General features: G+C 39.2%; 1 protein-coding gene across 1 annotated transcript in view; it reads left to right on the forward strand.

Annotated features, from left to right (window-relative positions):
- The window catches only part of Gos28 (golgi SNAP receptor complex member Gos28), a 139,939-nt gene that overhangs the window by 69,083 nt on the left and 49,111 nt on the right, over positions 1-21,745 (forward strand). The window lies entirely within an intron of this gene.

The following is a 21,745-nucleotide window of genomic DNA, read 5'->3' on the forward strand; positions in this document are numbered from 1 at the left end:
GAACAAATTAGTTGATTTACACTTAAACTGTGACTCGTAACAGGAAATGTTAACAAAACGAAAGCCACTCCAGAAGAGATTAATTTTGTGTTGTGAGGCATTACTGTACATGTATTACGTACAGTAACAACCAAACATTATTGTTCATATTTAACAATACTCACTGATACTGTAATATATATTATTACTGTGATATATGTACTGTACAGTACTATTACTAAAGTACTGATCACTGTTTTCAGCAGGTTAACTCACAGCCTATATTTGTATTACAGTCAGCTCCCACTTTTTGTGAGGGTTAGGTAACAGAGACAGGTGCAACTTTGTGCATCTTTGGTGCCCTAGGGTGGGAAAACTCCTAACCTAACTTAACAACTATCTGCCTATTGTCTATGCTCAGATAATTAACACACTAGTACTGTACTGCCTAATATTGTTTTTACATGATTTCTATCACAATATGTTGTTCCTATCAAGTAATACTGTATAACACGCTGATACTGTAGTGTATATTACTGTAATATACTATCACTACAGTCAAGCGTAACTGTACTGTAATTGTGTACTGTTTCATTTGGTCGAATTGAGGCACCTTACACGAAGGCTACATTTACAATAAACAACATTACTGTAATTCTCAACTGTACTATATATATACAATTTAAGATTAAACAAGTGTACATATTTCATACAACGACCACAAACAATTTTCGTATGAAATTTTATGCAGCAATCTTTTAGAATGAGGCAATTCCTGGTGCGTTGTTGTCATCTCTTGTTAATTACTATAGGTAATCCGTCCGACATCTACAGTAACCAGGTACAGTAATAATGTTTATCCCATCTTCTACTTCAATGTGTTAGAAAATTAAAAGATAATGATAAAAGTATCATTAGTAATGTTATCATTGCCTAACGCATACACCCACAATAACTGAACAAAAAACAACGATATTATTATTATTATTGTTATTATTATTATTATTATTATTATTATTATTATGACTAGCCAAGCTACAACCCTAGTTGGAAAAGCAAGATGCTATAAGCTCAGGGGCTCCAATAGGGAAAAATAGCCCAGTGAGGAAAGGAAATAAGGAAATAAATAAATGATGAGAACAAGTTAACAATAAATCATTCTAAAACAGTAACAATGTCAAAAAAGATATGTCCTATATATGTCAGCCTGGTCAACATAAAAACATTTGCTCCAACTTTGAACTTTTGAAATTCTACTGATTCAACTACCCGATTAGGAAGATCAATCCACAACTTGGTAACAGCTGGAATAAAACTTCTAGAGTACTGCCCTCTTAATGAGAGAATGCCTTGATGAAGTCATTAAGCTTCAGCACGGCATTCAATTCCCGTGCTGAGACTTGGTGACGGGCAAGAGGGCTCTCGAACTTGGGGAAATTGCTCCCCCAGTTCGAATCTAAATTTCTCTCTTTTACCTTTTTCTTTTTCTCAATACTACTTCAACCTTATCCTAATTTCACAAACTTTCTTTAGTCTTGCTTTCCAAACTCTATGAGAAAAATTTCCCTCATTATATGTGTGTATATATTATGTACATATATATTTATTTATTTTTTTTTTTTTTTTTCTTTTCTCCTATGGCTTGGATGTTTTCACATCCATTGTAGCCCCGGCGGGGATGTTCATACATCCTTTATTGCTGCCTGCTTTGATGAGTGGGAGGAGGTATCGCGGTTGGGAGGTGTTTGCATTCAAAGCTATATATGAGAGTATTGGATGATTTCAGCCATCCCGAAGATGGTTTGGACCTTTTTGGCGGAACTATTCTCAAGTGTTGGGTCTTCGGAATCCAGGGGGATCCAATGCTTGGGGTAGGACTCTCGGCTTTTGGCCGGAAGCCCGTCATTATAGATATGGGGAGGATGATTCCATAATTTCTTGGTCTCAGTCCTAACAGGCGGGTTCAGCTTACACCTGTGCCTCTATATCTGTTTTGATGCTATCCTTCGGGTAGGGTATGGAGTGGACCATCTGGGAAGTATACTCTCATTGTGCCGATAGTAGAGAGTGCAAATTTCCTTTCCGACGCGTGATGGCCTAACATTCTCGAGCAGGTACATCAAACTAACTCTTTTCCCTCTCTTTACTATAATGGATTCTTTAAGGAACGAACCCCCATCCCCTGGATACGCTGACTCTCCCCCGGCACTGTTGACGACCTCTGCTAATGTGATAAGGGATAGCTCTGTTGATGACCTCGGAACGAGAAAGGACCATTCTACTGATATTTCTAAATCGAGTAATTTGGGTAACACGAGGAAACTTCGAATCCTCCATGTTACACAAATTTCAATAGAAACAAATTATGATGATCTATGTAAAGCATTTGAATGCTATGGATGCATAAAAGAAATAAGGATGAAACTTGAAGCTGAAACTTGGGATTCATGGATATCTTATAGTAGTTATGACGAAGCATTTAGTGCAATAAGTAATTTGAATAATATTAAAATTAATAACTTGAATGTCGCGGCTGCTCTCTGCGATAAGGTACCAAAAGATTTAGATGTGTACAGGCCTGCCGATTGGTTGGAAAAAGGCACAGATTTAGTCATGCCCTCCCAGAGAAATCCAAAACCACCGATGTGGCTTATAGCTGAATCAAAGGGGGTTACAGGGAATTATTTTAAAATATGCAAATTGATTCAGAAAAAAGTAGGAACTATTGCACCGGGCGATATATCTCGTTTCGGAAAAAATAGTTTCCTTATCCATGCCAAATCCAGTACACAGTCGGTAATATTGTCCAATATGAAAATAAATAATGATGACATTAAGTTAGATGTCAAACCCCACCTAAATTTTAGCTACGGAAGGGGCGTAGTTTTTAACAGAGACCTATATGATTTTACAGAGGAGGAGATACTGGCCATGTGTCCATTAAATGTTTGGAAAGTTCATAAAGTCCCAGGTACATCAATGATAATCCTTACGTTCCAGGATGCTGATGTACCTTTTCATATTATTATCGAGAACGAAAGGATTAAAGTAAGACCCTTCAAGCAGAAGCCATTGCAATGCTTTAATTGTTTTAAATTTGGGCACCCGTCCAAAGTTTGCAAAAATGAGAAGATGTGTGGTATTTGCTCCAAATCTTACCATGGAGAGTGTGCACTTGGAGCCAGGTGTTTAAATTGCAGCTCGAATCACAAATCTACAGACAAGATTTGCGAGCTATATAAGTTGGAGGAAGCTGCCCTCAACAAATCAAACTTAGAACACATAAGTGTGACCCATGCCAAAAGACTATTAAATAAATCAAATACATATGCTAAGGCATTAAAATCAAACCAACCTAGCACTGCCAATAGCTCAAAAAAAAGTATACTATCTGACAAAATGTCAAATAACGAGGTAACCTTATCACCTCCTGAGGCTTTACCACGGTGTATTAACACTAGGTCATTGCCCATTGCTGTACAGCCTTCAGCCGCCATTACAAAAAGTAATACAAACCTCTCTCAGGCCATGTCCTTGCCTGATCTGATGGAGGTTCCACTTAAGACTAACTTACTTGATGCACCTGTTGTGGGAAAGGTGCAAAAACCTCGAATCCCACCATCTATTAATCGCAAAAGAGAGAGACCTCCATCTCTCTCTCCACCCTCCATTAGAAATGTTAAGGTTATGACATCAAATAAATTTGATGTTTTGTATGTTGATGTTTCTAATGAACCAGAAGATGGACTGAATAAATCAGAAATTCAAGTTGAGGTCCACCATCCACCTCAACAAATAGATAAAAAGAATACAAAGAAAAACACCAACGTTAAACCCAACATAACAAGACCACCTCTGAAGAAACATACTGGTAATAATGTTACATTAAAAACTGCTAATGGGAAGACCTCATCCAAGATGTCTTCCAGAAATAATCCATAGTTTTCTCCTCCATTTTGCAATGGAACTGTCAGGGTTTGAGGGCGAAATATGAAGAACTTAAGCTCCTAATTCATGAGCATTCCCCCATAATTGTATGTCTACAGGAAAGTATGCTTGATTCTAACACTCCTAGTCCTCGAGAGTATGTTAGCTATAGAACACCATATAATCAACAAGCAGGGAGCCATGGCGGAAGTCTCATGTACATTCGTCGAGATGTTCCCCAAATACCCATGTCTATACGTACAACCCTGCAGGCAGTTGTTGTACAAATTGATATAGGGAGAAAATATACAATATGCTCTCTGTACTTACCTCCAAATGATAATATTTTATATGATGATTTAGCAGAGGTCATTCAACAACTCCCTCAACCTTTTCTCTTACTGGGAGATATGAATGGTAGACATCCTTTATGGGGTGATGTTTTGGCCAACACAAGGGGCAATATTATCTCATCAATTGTGGAGAATGAGGATGTGGGACTCCTTAATACCGGAGAGCCCACACACTTCCATGTTCAGACAGGTACTTTGTCATGCATTGACCTTTCAATTGCAAGCTCTAACTGCCTTCTTGATTTTGATTGGAGGACATTAGATGATTGGCATACTAGTGATCATGCACCAATCATTATAAACACCAACAAGGGTCCGCCTTTGCAAAGATCGCCACGTTGGAATCTAGACAAGGCAGACTGGGTTAAATTTTGTGAGCTAAGTGAAATCGAAGGGAGAGCAGAACAGTTTGAAAGTGTTGATGATGCCATAGACCTACTGAATGGAACTCTTCATACAGCAGGAGTCAATTCAATTCCCAAAACAACAGGGTTATTCAAACGACGACCAGTCCCGTGGTGGTCTTCAGAACTAACTGCACTCCACAGAGCCACAAGAAGATCTCTAACACGATTGCGTAGACGCAGAACTGATGAGAATTTAATAATGTACAAGAAATGTAGAGCACAGTTCCGTCGTGCCATGAAAGAAGCAAGGCGCCAGTCATGGATGTCTTTTGTTTCCTCCATTAACAGTAGAACACCACCATCTTCTGTGTGGAGGAAAGTAAAAAAGATAGCTGGCAAATTCACCCCCAACCCACCACCAGTGTTGAAGGTGAATGGCCAGTATGTAACTGAAGCAAATGAAGTTAGCAATGCCCTGGCTAATCATTTTTCAAATGTATCCAGCAAGTGTGAAGGAGCCCCTGGTCACCAGTATAGGAGCACTGAAGAAAAGAAAATTTTAAATTTTGCAACAAGAAGGGAAGAGTCGTATAATTCTCCTTTCACTGAAAGAGAATTTGATTCCACACTTGCTCATTGCAACGATACAGCCCCTGGACCCGATGGAATTCCATATGCAATGATTAAACATGTACATTTTAATACAAAGCTATTTATTTTAAGCATTATTAATAGAATATGGCATGATCATAGCTACCCAAGTGTTTGGGAACTAGCCATTATTTTAGCCTTTTTAAAACCCGGTAAAGACAAGTTTTTAGCAGCAAACTATCGTCCTATTGCATTGACATCTTGTTTATGTAAAATCATGGAGAAGATGGTCAATGCAAGGCTGATATGGTACCTTGAAAAGAAAGGTATTTTATCACCGATTCAATGTGGATTCCGAAAAATGCACTCAACGACTGATGTGTTGATACGACTTGAGTCATCTATTTGTGAAGCCTTTGCTTCCAAACAGCACCATGTTACAGTATTTTTTGACCTTGAAAAGGCATATGATACCACATGGAGATATGGTATTCTTAAAACCATTCATGAATTGGGATTGAGAGGAGAGCTGCCACTATTTATTCAGGCATTTCTTTCATGTAGAGTTTTTCAAGTGAGAGTGGGGGAAACTCCATCAGAGAGTAAGTGCCAGGAAGAAGGAGTTCCTCAGGGTAGTGTGCTGAGTGTAACCCTTTTTGCACTAGCAATTAATGGGATATCCTCAGCCATTCCCCAGGATGTTCTCTCAACACTATTTGTGGATGATCTCTCAATATCATTTGCTGGCACTAGAATGGCAATGGTTGAGAGAAAAATCCAACTCTCTATTGATAAAATTATCCAGTGGGCTGACATGAATGGATTTAAGTTCTCGACAAGTAAAACTACCATTGTCCATTTTTGTCGTATCCGGGGAGTACATCCAGACCCGGATATATACATTAAAGGTCAACGGATACCATGTGTATCGGAAACCAAATTTTTAGGTTTGATATTTGACTGTAGACTTACATGGGTTTCTCACCTAAAAGCGCTAAAAGCTAAATGTGTTGAAGCTCTGAATATCTTAAAAGTATTGTCCCATACATCATGGGGGGCAGACCGCAATACTATTTTAAAATTATACAAGGCCTTGATTTTTTCCAAAATTAGTTATGGTTGTGAGGTATATTCTTCAGCCACCCCAAGCCGGTTAAAAATATTAGAGTCGATACATCATGCAGGTATTAGATTATCTACTGGAGCTTTTAAAACCTCGCCTATCCCAAGTCTCCTTGTTGATGCTGGAGAGTTACCTCTAGACCTTTACCGAATGTCTTCCATTCTTCGGTATTGGTTTAGATTGCAAAGACTCCCTAGCTCTCTAGCCTTTCAGACTGCAAGCCTTGTAAGACACGCATCATACTTTGAGTTGCACCCAAAATCTCCTCAACCTTATGGCTTTCGGGTGAAACGATTTTTAAATAGTCTGGATATAATTAGAAATAAGGTACTTCCATTCAAGGTATCATCAACGCCTCCATGGAAATTACCTGACATATCTTTTTGTAAATACTTTATTGGAGTTAAGAAGAATATGACTGACTTAGAATCCAGGTCTCTTTTTATGGAACATGTCGAAGAACATAGGGGATCGACTTTTATATATACTGATGGCTCCAAATCTGATGCTGGCGTTGGATTTGGAGTACATAGTAATGATTTTAATTGTAGAGGTGCACTTCCTCTAACAGCTTCCATATTTACTGCCGAACTGTATGGCATATTAACCGCTATTGAGAAAATAGCTTTGGAAAAGGAGGGTAATTTTACAATTTTTAGTGATGCAAGGAGTGTTCTTCAAGCTTTAGAAGTTTTTAATTCTAGTAACCCTCTAGTTTTAAAGATTTTAGAATGGCTTTTTATTATTGGACGGAAAGGTATAACTGTTCGATTTTGTTGGGTTCCAGCACATGTAGGTGTGTCTGGGAATGAGAAGGCAGATTTACTGGCGAAGAATGCGGCATCCGAGTTGCTACCAAGGAGGTATCCCATTCCATGTAACGATCTCCTACCTTACATCAAGAAATTGGTTTGTGATAAATGGCAACAGCACTGGGACAGTCAAGACGGCAATAAAATGAGGGAAGTAACAAATATCATATCACCTTGGAGGTATAACATGATTCCCCGAAAATGGGAGACGACTCTTTGTCGTCTCCGTATTGGTCACACACGGTTGACACACGAGTTTCTGCTGAAGGGCCAACACCAACCGTATTGCGAGGACTGCTTAGTACCTTTAACAGTGAGGCATTTGTTGACCGAATGCCCTAATTTTACTAACTTAAGAAATAGATATCTGTTTGAGGCTCGAGGTGAGGATGGCAGGTTTATCCTTGCCAAGATTCTTGGACATGATGTGTCTTACTATGCGAGCGGAATTTTTAGATTTATTTCAGAAGCAGGTCTTCTGAAAACTATTTAACTATTTTAATGACTTCTTAATTTTTATGGTTTTAATCGAATTCTCTTTTAATTTTCATATACAGTAAATGGTATCGGCGTCAATGACCTTAGATGTCAGGATGCCAGAAAACTTTCAATCAATCAATCAATCTAGAGTACTGCGTAGTATTGAGCCTCATGATGGAGAAGGCCTGGCTATTAGAATTAACTGCTTGCTTAGTATTACGAACAGGATAGAATTGTCCAGGGAGATCTGAATGTAAAGGATGGTCAGAGTTATGAAAAATCTTATGCAACATGTATAATGAACTAATTGAACGACGGTGCCAAAGATTAATATCTAGATCAGGAATAAGAAATTTAATAGACCGTAAGTTTCTGTCCAACAAATTAAGATGAGAATCAGCAGCTGAACACCAGACAAGTAGAACAATACTCAAAACAAGGTAGAATGAAAGAATTAAAACACTTCTTCAGAATAGATTGATCACCGAAAATCTTAAAAGACTTTCTCAATAAGCCAATATTTTGTGCAATTGAAGAAGACACAGACGTAATGTGTTTCTCAAAAGTAAATTTGCTGTCGAGAATCACACCTAAAATTTTAAGAGTCATACAAATTTAAAGAAACATTATCAATACTGAGATCTGGATGTTGAGGAGCCACCGTCCTTGACCTACTTACAATCATACTTTGAGTTTTGTTAGGATTCAACTTCATACCCCATAATTTGCACCATGCACTAATTTTAGCTAAATCTCTATTAAGTGATTCACCAACCCCAGATCTACATTCAGGCGATGGAATTGATGCAAAGAGAGTAGCATCATCTGCATATGCAACAAGCTTGATTTCTAGGCCAAACCACATGTCATGTGTATATAGTATATAGTATTGTAGTGGTTTGCGGACTGTGGCCAAAGGTAGCAACCAAACCGCCTAGTGTCCGAATGCCAACCACAACCTGACGTTAACTACACAAAAAATATACAACAGTGGAATACCCAAAAATCTAGGTAACAGGTCAAAAGAAGGGAGCACTGGGCACCACCCCTTGATTTATACTGGGCAAGGGGACCCAGCTAGAACCTGACTTACCCCTTTGCTTCTCCTGCCTTTAGCTTGCTGATCATAAGTAAAAGTATAAGAACATTAGGTGAAAGGGAATATTATAATTAAAACTAAGAAAAAAAACATTGGCTGAGAAGGGGAGCACATTGGTGTAAGGAACTGGAATGAGATGCTGTATTCATAAAAACAAGCAAAATGATATTTATTTGAAAATTAACCAAAAACTGTTATGAATACCTAAACATAGAATTAGTGTTCCTTCACAATTCAGCTCCACAAATAACAAACAAACAAGAAATTTTTCACAGGTGGGGCACTCATAAGTGTTCCAATACAGTACAAGTATAAACAAAGGCACACCTAACCGTGTATCTATTTGGGCAAGTACCAGTATGCCATTTCAATAGCTCCTGTTACCTATTAATGTTTATGACACTTAAAAGTTTGGCTATCTCCGCAAAAAAACTGTTCTAGTTCACTTTATGTTCACTTGGTTCTGGGGCAAACATTTAAAAAAACTGTCCATCACTAAGTTCCAGTATGGAATCACCTTTTGTGATCTGGTGATGTGGAGTAGCAATATCTTGAGCCTTGTTGATGAAATCTTGGAGACTCAAGTTTTCCAACTGTCGAAGCATTTTTTCAACTGACTGAGAATACTGACGAAGATCCATGCCTGATGTCAAAACTTCTCTAATGACAACATCTTCTAGCTGAGCCTTGAAACTTGATTTCATATCTTCACTTTCTCCCGTTTCACCCATTTTGAGCAATGCATCATTTATTTCTATTAAATGAGATGATCATGTTTTGCGATACATTGAATTCCAGGGACGGATGTACTCACTCTCTTCTATATACATCCAGTAGTGTGGAATAATAACTGCCCTTACACTCCCTACTGAGTGTAGGGGCTGCTGTCAATACCTCGAAAGGAATAATAACAGATTAAGATATTTTTTGGAAAGAGGGGCTTGAGGGATTCCATAAAAAATACAATATAAATCAAAAAATGATTTTTTTTATACACACAAAAACCATTAAAATTTTCTTAAACACAAAACCTTATATATTCCAGTATGAAAAGTAATGGGCCAAGAACACTACCTGTGGAACATCGGATATCACATTCCTATACTCACTATGGTGCCCATCAACAACAACTCTTTGAGATCTATTACTTAAAAAATCAATAGCAATACTAAGAAACGACCCACGTACTCCCAACTGTTTGAGTTTGAAAATAAGGGCCTCATGATTAACACGGTCAAAGGCAGCACTAAAATCAAGGCCAATCATACGAACTTCCTGACCACAATCAAGGGATTTCTGTACAGCATTGGAGATTGTAAGGAGGGCATCACATGCTCCAAGGCCTTTACGAAAACCAAATTGCAAACTAGGGAATAGATGATTACCTTCAGCAAACCTATTAAGACGTTTTTCTAGAAGACGCTCAAAAATTATAGATAATATGGGAGTTATGGAAATTGGGCGGTAATCAGTGGGACTTGAGCTACCACAAACACATTTACATAGAGGAGTAACATTATCAATCCTCCAACAAGTGCTAAAAGCTCCTCTTCTTGCTAACTTGCCCAAAATAACAGATAACTTTGGAGCTAAGAAATCTGCTGTCTTTATAAAAAACAATGGAAAAATACCATTTGGGTCTACACCTCCATAAGCATCAAGGTCCTTCAACAGAGCTTTAATTTCACGAGATCGAAAAGCTAAACTAGTTATTTTAGCCTCAGGAAAACATGAATGAGGAAGTTCAAGTTTTTCATTACTCTGTTTACTGTAAAAACATCAGCCAAAAGGGTTGCCTTTTCCTTTTGGACAGTGAGTGACTGAGCCATCTGGTTTAAGTAAAGGAGGAACTGTTGCATCTACACCAAAGAGTGCAGATTTAAGGGTAGACCACCATTTATGTTCCTGAGTTGCACCAGAAAGGGTTTCTTTTATGGTTAAATTGTACTCCTTTTCAGTTGAGGCATAAACTCTCTTTGCCAAAGCTCGAAGCTGAGTATAGTTATTCCAGGCCAAATCTGATCTGTTACCCTTCCAAAGATGATAGGCCTCCTGCTTCTCCAAATAAGCACGTCTACAATCATCATTGAACCACGGGTTGACCTTCACTCGATACCTTAGCACACGAGAAGGGATGCACCTATCAATTATGTTGACTATATTCTCATTCAAAGGGACAACAGGATCTACACTACTATATAATTGTGACCAATTCAAGCACAAAAGATCATGCAAAATCCCATTCCAGTCTGCTTGGGATTTTATATAAATTTTACAAGAGTATGATATATCAGGGACAGGCTGCTCAGTCTCCACTACTAATGAAATCAAGGCATGATCAGATGTCTTGACTGGCGAACCAACCTTACTAGTTATAATGCCAGGGGAGTCGGTGTATACGAGGTCCAAGCAATTACCAGACCTGTGGGTAGCTTCATTTATGATTTGCTCACAACCTGATTCAGAGGCAAAGTCTAAAGCTCTGAAGCCATGGCGATCGGTAGGAGAGATAGAACTTAACCACTCCCTATGGTGAGCATTAAAATCACCAACAAAGACAAAAGAAGCCTTTCTATCATCTTCTTGTATCTTAGCCATAATGGTAAGAAGACAATCAAAGAGAGAATCATCCATGTCGGGATTCCGGTAGATCGAACAAATAAAAGTTGTTATGCCTGCCACAAACTTTTATTACCTGAATCTCATGACATCCACATTGATAGCAGGACTTATGAGAAGCAGGTTACTCAGTCCCAATATACACAGCCATTCCCGTGGCCATAGGGATGGCATCACGTTTCAACATTATTGGCTTCTTAAAACCAGTTATAAGGAGCTCAGATAAGTGTCTCATATTAGAAACCAGAGTTTCTGAGCACAATTGAATATCATACTGTCTGGACGCAACTGTAAGGTCTTGAATATTTGCATGAAGACCACGAATATTGCAATACAGAAGACGACATTGACGAAATCTAGGCTGTACTGGTTCCGGATTTCACTTAATGTCTCCAGACAGCATAAGAATTAATAGAAATAAAAAAGAGACATACTTAAAAACTAGATTAACAAGAATTATAACAAAAACAATATGTACATAATTATAAATAAAGTGATTGATGAAAGCCATAGACTATAGTAAAAAGTCAGAAAAACTGGTCAACATGGAGGAGCCGATACACCATGCAAGGCTAGATACCCTCCAGGATAGCCCCTTCGGGGAGGACAGTAAGGATGGTTTTGAGAAGAAAAATAATCAGAAAAGGAAAAGACGACTGCTTGATAAACCACCAGGCATCCGTGGCCCTTCTATTAAGCCTGCCCACCACACCATTTAAAAAAAAAACGAGAAGAAAAAAAAATAATAAGATAGAATAGTGTGCCCGAGTGTACCCTCAAGCAAGGGAACTCTTAACCCAAGACAGTGGAAGACCATGGTACAGAGGCTATGGCACTACCCAAGACAAGAGAACAATGGTTTAATTTTTGAGTATCCTTCTCCTAGAAGAGCTGCCTACCATAGCTAAAGAGTCTCTTCTACACTTACCAAGAGTAAAGTACACAACAATTGCAGTACAGTAATTAACCCCTTGGGTGAAGAAGTGTCTAGTATCTCATTGTTGTCGGGTGTATGAGGAAAGGCGAGAATATGTAAAGAATAGGTCAGACTATTCTGTGTAAGTGTAGACAAAGAAAAAATAATCCGTTACCAGAGAGAGGGATCCAATGCATTACTGTCTGGCCAGTCAAAAGATCCAATACCTCTCAAGTGGTAGTATCTCAATGGGCAGTTGGTGCCCTGACCAACCTACTAAGAAATAAAACAGCTTGTATAAGACTGATATTTTTACATTACAGTGTACTTTTTCATTGTTGAGTAAAGATCCTCGAGTAAATTTATTTACAAATATAAACTAACTAGTGGTAAATGAAGGCAAGAAAACAAACAATATTCATAGCTGTTATTCTGTTTAGAATCGGGAAAAGCTCTGTCCGAAATTGGAGAAACAAAAACGAAATTTAATGGGAATCTATGAATGTACAAATGACTTAATTAAATGTAAATGCTGAATTTAGAAGATAACTTTACAAAGTGTTATGAAACCGAGAGTATAGTTTTCTTACAACATGATATAAATAATTTACTAAGCTGTATATTCAAACACCACAGAGCTAAAATCTATAAATTGTCGTTTATTGGCAACATGAATGAAACTCCGGTTAAAATTATATGTGATTCAACTCGCAATAAATAAAATATGAGAAGTATTTCAAATAAAACTATTAAAATTAGTATGCCAATGGGAAAATGATAAATCAAGTAATAATTGTTTCATCAAGGAAATATGAAATATCGTATGGCATTATGTGTTAACCCTGGATAGGTACGGTGGGTCGTTTGCGACCCCGAGCGTCAAAAAAAAACAGGTTTTTCTCACGTGACTCACCCCTGTGACAGAATTTGTGGGTGATCGACCTGCAGGAGGTGTCTCCCCTACACGCCCTAGTAGTGTCCAGATGTGCATTGCTGTAGCTGTACTCCTTCCCCGATTTCTGAGACGCGTCGGGGTCGTTCGCGTCCGAGTTTACCCTTCTGAGGTAGTTTGCATAATTATCAAAGTTATTACGTATTATGAAATTGTCGTAGAATGGTGCAACTTGTATAGGTTATCAGTTGTGGAAAGTCTTGGTGGATTGTTTGGCTACCATGTGCATGTTTTTTTTTTTAGTTAAAATGTCGTTCATCACCACGAGGACCATTTTACCGCGAGTGCCCCTTTTTCATTTTTTTTCATTTTTTTGCCAAGTCATTTTTCCGTAAGATATTGCCAAATAGTGTCGTAAAACTTTTGCTTGTTTAGTGTTGGAAAGTGTGTCTAGATGATCTGGCTACCCATGCATGACTTTGTTTTTGTCAGATACGACGTAGTTATTGGTATATTGGGTATTTAACTGCGGTTACCAATTTCTGTTTTTTTTTCAATATTTGTAAAAATTACTACGTAGTAAGGAATTGCCGTATATTATTCATTTTTTTTTCATGTTTATGTGTTAGAAAGTGTGCCTTGATGGTTGGGCTAACACGTGCATGTCTTTTTTTTTATCTGAGATGTCGTATATTAGAATGTCGGGCATTTTACCGCGAGTGTCCCTTTTTAATTTTTTTTAATTTTTTTGCCAAGTCATTTTTCCGTAAGATATTGCGAAATAGTGTCGTAAAACTTTTGCTTTTTTAATGTTGGAAAGTGTGTCTAGATGATCTGGCTACCCATGCGTGATTTTGTTTTTGTCAGATACGACGTAGTTATTGGTATATTGGGTATTTAACTGCGGTTGCCAATTTCTGTTTTTTTTTCAATATTTGTAAAAATTTACTACGTAGTAAGGAATTGCTGTATATTATTGATTTTTTTTTCATGTTTATGTGTTAGAAAGTGTGCCTTGATGGTTGGGCTAACACGTGCATGTCTTTTTTTTTTATCTGAGATGCCGTATATTAGAATGTTGGGCATTTTTCCGCGAGTGCCCCTTTTTATTTGTTTTGCATTTTTTTGCTTAGTCATGTTACCGTAAGGAATTGGCAAGTAGTGTCGCAAAACTTATATTTTTATAGTGTTGGAAAGTGTTTCTAGATGATCTGGCTACCCATGCCTATTTTTTTTTTAGCCAGATATGGCGTATATATAAGTATGTGTTCGATTTTCCTGTGATTGCCATTTTTTCGTTTTTTCCCATTTCTTTCAAAATTACTACGTACTAAGGAACTATCACAGAGTAATATTTCATTTATATGTATATTTGTCGGAAAATATGCCTTGATGGTTTGCCTAGCACGTGGCTGAAATTTTTTTTTTCTGAAATGCCGTATATTAGAATGGCCATTTTTCCACGAGTGCCCCTTTTTATTTGTTTTGCATTTTTTTGCTTAGTCATGTTACCGTAAGGAATTGGCAAGTAGTGTCGCAAAACTTATATTTTTATAGTGTTGGAAAGTGTTTCTAGATGATCTGGCTACCCATGCCTATCTTTTTTTTAGCCAGATATGGCGTATATATAGGTATGTGTTCGATTTTCCGGTGATTGCCATTTTTTCGTTTTTTCCCAATTCTTTCAAAATTACTACGTACTAAGGAACTATCACAGAGTAATGATTCCTCTAGATGTTTATTTGTCGGAAAATTTTGTTTACTTTTTTTTTGATTGAATATCATCAAATTTTTTTAGCTAAAATATTGTTTTACATTTTTTTTTTTTCGATTTTATTTCCCTTCAAAAAAAATTTTTTGGGTCAGAATTTTAATTTTATAGTCGTAAAATAATCGACAATTATCCAGCAACCCACCAAACAATTTTTATGCATATCCAATAATAATTAGATTAGTAAATAACACCTTGAAATTGACATACCCTTCCTACATTTCAAGTGGCAGATTAGGGAGTCTGAGTCAGTGTGGTTGGCGGCCATTTTGTGGACATATCCGAAGCGTAAGCTGCCCTATCTATATATATTCTTGTTCCCTATAGAATTTGTGATATTTTGGTATATTTTTACCTGCATAAATATCATATTATATATTAAATATATGTATTTTTTTACGAAATTTCCAAGTACTCAAAAAATTACCTTTAGATATGGCCCCTGATATAAATGTAGTTTACAAAATAATGAAGATTTTTTTACATATTTCTATTTTAGGATAACATATGTTTATTCCCTAAAAAAATTAGCCACTTCCTATTTCATTTGGGTACCCAAAAAAATTCATGAAATTTGGACAATTTTTTTTGGCCAAAAAAAGTTACCCTTCTTTTCTCATTTCAGATCTTCACCTCCATGGGTCTGACTTCATCCAAAATACATCAAGATGTGTCCTAAACATTCAAGAATCAATTCCTAAAAGGATTTGTGTATATATGTATAAACTTTTTTTTTTATGAATTTTTATGTCAGGTCTTTTTTTTTTCTACTTAATTTTTTAAAATATTTATAATAAATAGTTTTTCTGCAGATGAGTAGTATTTATCTTTACAGTTGTTTTAAGCATTCATTGAAGTTTTTTTTGGCAAAAGAAAAAAGGAGGTTACTGCAAAAACTGATTTTTCAAGAATTTTTTTTGGCGTCGGGGTCGTTCGCGTCCGAGTATACCCTTAAAGGGGTGTCCGAGGACCGTACCTATCCAGGGTTAATCAGCTGATCTGGAAATTATAGATGTAAACAATGGAAAAGGTGATAATTCTTTATGTTTTTATTTACAAATACGATACTAAAATTTTGGGGCTCAAGCCATGTCGTCCTGATGGAAGGTTCCTATAAGTAGCTTTCTAAGGAATATTTGGCTACAGTGATATTCCCAGAGAATTAACCTTTAGGTCTCCAGAATTCGAACTCCTGGCACGAATATCCTTAAAATTTCTCTTAAGGATATCGCATAATATCAGGGGACGTATATCTTGATACGACACATAGCAATCTTCACCCCGAATAGCGTTTTCGTTTCGAGGGGGAAGAGTGACAAAAATAGAAGGGGAGCCATTATCAAGGTTACCCTTCCTCCCGTACTACTACTGAAATCTAGATGGCACTGTATCCAAGATGGCGCTCATTCCTATTTTTGTAGTGATTTCGCACGGTGGTGTTCCCTGTTGATCTAACGTTTTTGATCGCTTTTGTGAGGATTTATTATGCAATCTCCGGCTTCTTTTGCCTCTGGAAAGTTGAGTATTTATTCTTTACAGTTTATAATTTTTATGAATACAGTGAACCCTCGTTTATCGCGGTAGATAGGTTCCAGTCGCGGCCGCGATAGGTGAAAATCCGCGAAGTAGTGACACCATATTTATCTATTTATTCAACATGTATATTCAGACTTTTAAAACCTTCCCTTGTACGTAGTACTGTTAACAAACTACCCTTTAATGTACAGAACACTTAATGCATGTACTACAGTACCCTAAACTAAAACAGGCACAAATATTAAAGGTGATTTTATATCATGCATTTCCTAAACATGCTAAAAAGCACGATAAAAAATGGCAACCAATGTTTTGTTTACATTTATCTCTGATCATAATGTAGAAACAAACTGGAGGTAGAGCTTTGCTTATTACCCAGACATATTTCCCATACTTTTCCTTTAGAACTACATCACATCTTCCTACTTTAGATATATATATATATATATATATATATATATATATATATATATATTATATATATATATATATATATATATATTTATATATATGTGTGTGTGTGTGTGTATATATATATATATATATATATATATATATATATATATATATATATATATATATATATATATATATATATATATGTATACACATATACATACCTACATATATACATGAATACATGCATACATATATATATATATATATATATATATTACTGTATATATATGGGTTATGGAAAAAATCCGCGAAGTGGTGAATCCGCGATGGTCGAACCGCGAAGTAGCGAGGGTTCACTGTAGTACTTACCTGGCAGTTATATATATATATAGCTGATATCTCTAAATCAGCAGAATTTTTCAAAACGAGGCAACCGCCTTGTGGTGGTTGGGAGGTAGGTGGTAACACCCGTCACAGGGTGGTCCAAGGAATCATTCCCATGTCCAAGACTTCAGTTCATCTCTGAAGGCTGGATCGAAAACATCGTCGGTCCACCATTGAGAGTTTTTCGAATCATTTTCCCTTCTTCGCTTTTTTGGACTTCGTTTGGTGAAGTACACTGATTTAGGGTTTTGGCAATCGTGTTTTATTATTATTATTTACTTTGTTTATCATGAGTGATAACTTAATTTTCGTGTTTGTGCGAGTGACGTATGATCCTCACAGTTTGTATGCAGAGGTTTTGTTTATGCACTATATTTTAGGTGCAAAGTTTTTAATCCTGATGACGGAAATACGTTCCGGCAACTCTATGACGTCACAGTCGTGTGACATAATCTTCATGTATGTCTTGCAATTCTCTTTATTTGTTTTATGTAAGAATGGGAGGAATTCCACTTATATAAGTTTTTTAACTTTTAATGTAAAATTTTTTAAAGAAGTTTTTGTCCATTTGGTATTCGTTCTTTAAATCATCGATCTAATTTCATAATTAAATAGAACTAGCGTATGGTTAATTTACGCTGTTAGTTCTTGTTACTTTCGGTGCAGTCCCAACATGCCTTGGTAGCGTTCTTTTCGATTTGGGAATTAAAGTGTTGGCTATTATTCTCCAACAACAACTATATGGGAATTCTAGTTTTAGTAGCATTTTCATTTATATGTTCCTATTGTTTACATTTATATATATAGATACGTTATTGCTATATCTGTTCTTTTTATCATTACAACTCGCTTGTTTTTGAAAACCCTTTGAATTAATTGTGGATTACATTTGTTTTCCCTTTTTTCTGTTCATTTTAATCTTTAACGTATAACTTTCCCGGCGTTTGTATGTAACTACCGGGTAGGTATTTATGACATTTAATTTTACCGGTGGTTATATGTAACTACCGGGTGAGTGTGTTCAACATTTATTTTTAATCTCAACTCTTACCCGGTGGTTTTTTCTTTTTGTGACCGCCGGGTAAGTATGTTTGAAAGTTTATTTTATTATGGAAATGTCAGTTTAATATCTATGACTTAATGGCAATACTTTGTCATAGATATTCGCTACTAATAACAATGCTTACAAACCATCATTGACTCGGTTTTTGTCCCAGAGCGCCAGTCGGCCTTATGAACCCTCTGGTCGGAACCGAACGCGCCGAGCGGCATAATGAATATCATTTTGCCTTAACGCTCGGCGCTAAGTCTTTCAAGACAGGACGAATGCAGCCTCGTCTTTCAGGGCGAATGCAGCCTCGTCTTTCAGGAAGAATGCTGCCTCGTCTTTCAGGACTAATGCAGCCTCGTCTTTCAGGGCGAATGCTGCCTCGTCTGTCAGGACGAATGCAGCCTCGTCTTTCAGGACGAATGCTGCCTCGTCTTTGAGGACGAATGCAGCCTCGTCTTTCAGGGCAAATGCAGCCTCGTCTTTCAGGGCGAATGCAGCCTCGCCTTTCAGGACGAATGCTGCCTCGTTCTTTCAGGACTAATGCAGTCTCGTCTTTCAGGGCGAATGCAGCCATGTCTTTCAGGGCGAATGCTGCCTCGTCTTTCAGGACGAATGCAGCCTCGTCTTTCAGGGCGAATGCTGCCTCGTCTTTCAGGACGAATGCAGCCTCGTCTTTCAGGGCGAATGCTGCCTCGTCTGTCAGGACGAATGCAGCCTCGTCTTTCAGGGCGAATGCTGCCTCGTCTTTCAGGGCGAATGCTGCCTCGTCTTTCAGGGCGAATGCAGCCTCGTCTTTCAGGGCGAATGCAGCCTCGTCTTTCAGGGGGAATGCTGCCTCGTCTTACAGGACTAATGCAGCCTCGTCTTTCGGGGCGAATGCTGCCTTGTCTTACAGGACTAATGCAGCCTCGTCTTTCGGGGCGAATGCTGCCTCGTCTTACGGGACGAATGCAGCCTCGTCTTTCGGGGCGAAGGGTGCCTCGTCTTTCGGGGCGAATGCAGCCTCGTCTTTCGGGGCGAGTGCAGCCTCGTCTTTCGGGGCGAGTGCAGCCTCGTCTTTCGGGGCGAGTGCAGCCTCGTCTTTCGGGGCGAGTGCAGCCTCGTCTTTCGGGGCGAGTGCAGCCTCGTCTTTCGGGGCGAGTGCAGCCTCGTCTTTCGTGACGAGGGCAGCCTCGTCTTTCGTGACGAGGGCAGCCTCGTCTTTCGGGACGAGGGCAGCCTCGTCTTTCGGGACGAGGGCAGCCTCGTCTTTCGGGACGAGGGCAGCCTCGTCTTTCGGGACGAGGGCAGCCTCGTCTTTCGGGACGAGGGCAGCCTCGTCTTTCGGGACGAGGGCAGCCTCGTCTTTCGGGACGAGGGCAGCCTCGTCTTTCGGGACGAGGGCAGCCTCGTCTTTCGGGACGAGGGCAGCCTCGTCTTTCGGGACGAGGGCAGCCTCGTCTTTCGGGACGAGGGCAGCCTCGTCTTTCGGGACGTGGGCAGCCTCGTCTTTCGGGACGTGGGCAGCCTCGTCTTTCGGGACGTGGGCAGCCTCGTCTTTCGGGACGAGGGCAGCCTCGTCTTTCGGGACGAGGGCAGCCTCGTCTTTCGGGACGAGGGCAGCCTCGTCTTTCAGGATAATAATACGATCGCCGACTTGTTCTTTCAGGGCGACGCCACGTCTTACAAGATCTTTGTCAAGGATGACTTAGTGATCACTTTTCTCCTGTTGAATTGTTTGAGGTTAACAGAAGGAGAGGATCCTAAGTTCTGTTGCTCCATGTTCCCCACCCTCTGAATTTTCACATGGTCATTAATGGAGCTTTAAGAATATATTAATTTTTGTTTCTTAAAACAGAAACCTTTGATGACTAACAACAGTAAGAGCCAGCCTTGTTACTTCTGGCGAGCCTGGGAGAGGAGAGGAGCAGACCTTTGGTCCGTGTTTTTACTGGGATGGATGCGAAATCTTTTTCCTAGTGAATCCTCCTTTGTTAGTTACTCCGATAAGACTTTTCTGCCTAACCGACTTTGCAACTTCAATGTCTCTCTTTTGGGAGAGGGAGTCTTTTGTCCGGTCCTGGACGTAAATGCTCTTTACGCCTTCGTTCAGAAGTCAAAGTCCTCCATGGAGACATCAAAATCTTTGGAGAAGAGGGGAGCAGACCTTTGGTCAGTACTTCTTCTGAAGGAGGATTACTTTTTCCTTTTATAGGGAAACCTCCTTTAGTTTTTAGCTACAACGATTCTCTCTCCCAGTTCTAGAGAGGAGTCTAAGTGGCAGGCTATGCAATCAAACTTTATCTGAGGTTTGTTTACAAGGAAGAACGGGTGTAGAATGGGTCTGTTTCGGGCGTGTGTTTTGGTCTCAGCTCCGCCCCTCTCATGTTCACGTAACTTTTGCTTTATGTAGCGGAATACTGCTCTCTGGAGAAATCAGAGCGTCCCTGTATCTGGATTTTTAGATAACGTTGAGCCTATCGAATAATTAGGTCTTCCTGTCAACAAGAAGTCTCTCTTCTGACACCAGGACGCTCAGCACCTTGTCTTTTAGAACGTTCAGTGTCTCGCTCTGTTAACCTCTCGGCTCCACGTCTTACAGGCTCCACGTCTTACAGGACTTTTGGCACCACGTCTTATAGGACTTTTGGCACCACGTCTTACAGGACTATCGGCGCCACGTCTTACAGGCTCCACGTCTTACAGGACTTTTGGCACCACGTCTTACAGGCTCCACGTCTTACAGGACTTTTGTCACCACGTCTTACAGGACTTTTGGCACCACGTCTTACAGGACTATCGGCGCCACGTCTTACAGGACAATCGGCGCCTCGTCTTTCAGGACGCTCGACGTCGAAGTTCTAGCATGAGGCATGACTTTGAACATGAGAATCTAGGACTTCGTGATGACACTAGTCGAATCGTGTGTCGAGATCAAGGACGCCTTCGTTCTGATTTCTTGGATCTAGAAAGGAGGTTTGTTCTAGGGCTAGAAACATCGGGGCAAACATGCTCAGCAGGAAGAGACTTGTTTTTCCCTCAGAATGGTCTCTCAACCCGCAAGTCTGTCAGTCTCTGGATGTTGTGGGGCAGACCTGTAACAGACCTTTTTGCCTCCAACTGGAAGAAGAGGATCCCCTACTGCTGCTCCCTAGTCCCGGACGAGGAAGCTGTAGCAGTGGACTCCTTCCTGATGGATTGGACGGGGGTGGACATGTTTGCGTTGCCCCCGTTCGAGATCATCAATCTGGTCTTCAGGAGATTCGCTCTCCTCGATTCGGGGCGAATGATCCTAGCGGCTCCATTCTGGCCTGCTAGGGAATGGTTTTCGGAAGTGATGGGCATGTGGATGGACTTCCCATGAAGACTTCGGCAAGTCCAGATCTTCTCAAACAGCCCCACTTCGAGAGGTATCATCTTACCCCCCTTGCTCTCAACTGACTTCCTTCAGACTGACTAGAAGCTTGTCAGATCTCGAGGCTTTTCG

The sequence above is a fragment of the Palaemon carinicauda genome, chromosome 2 (assembly GCF_036898095.1).
Source record: "Palaemon carinicauda isolate YSFRI2023 chromosome 2, ASM3689809v2, whole genome shotgun sequence".
In the NCBI taxonomy this organism is placed as follows: Eukaryota; Metazoa; Arthropoda; class Malacostraca; order Decapoda; family Palaemonidae; genus Palaemon; species Palaemon carinicauda.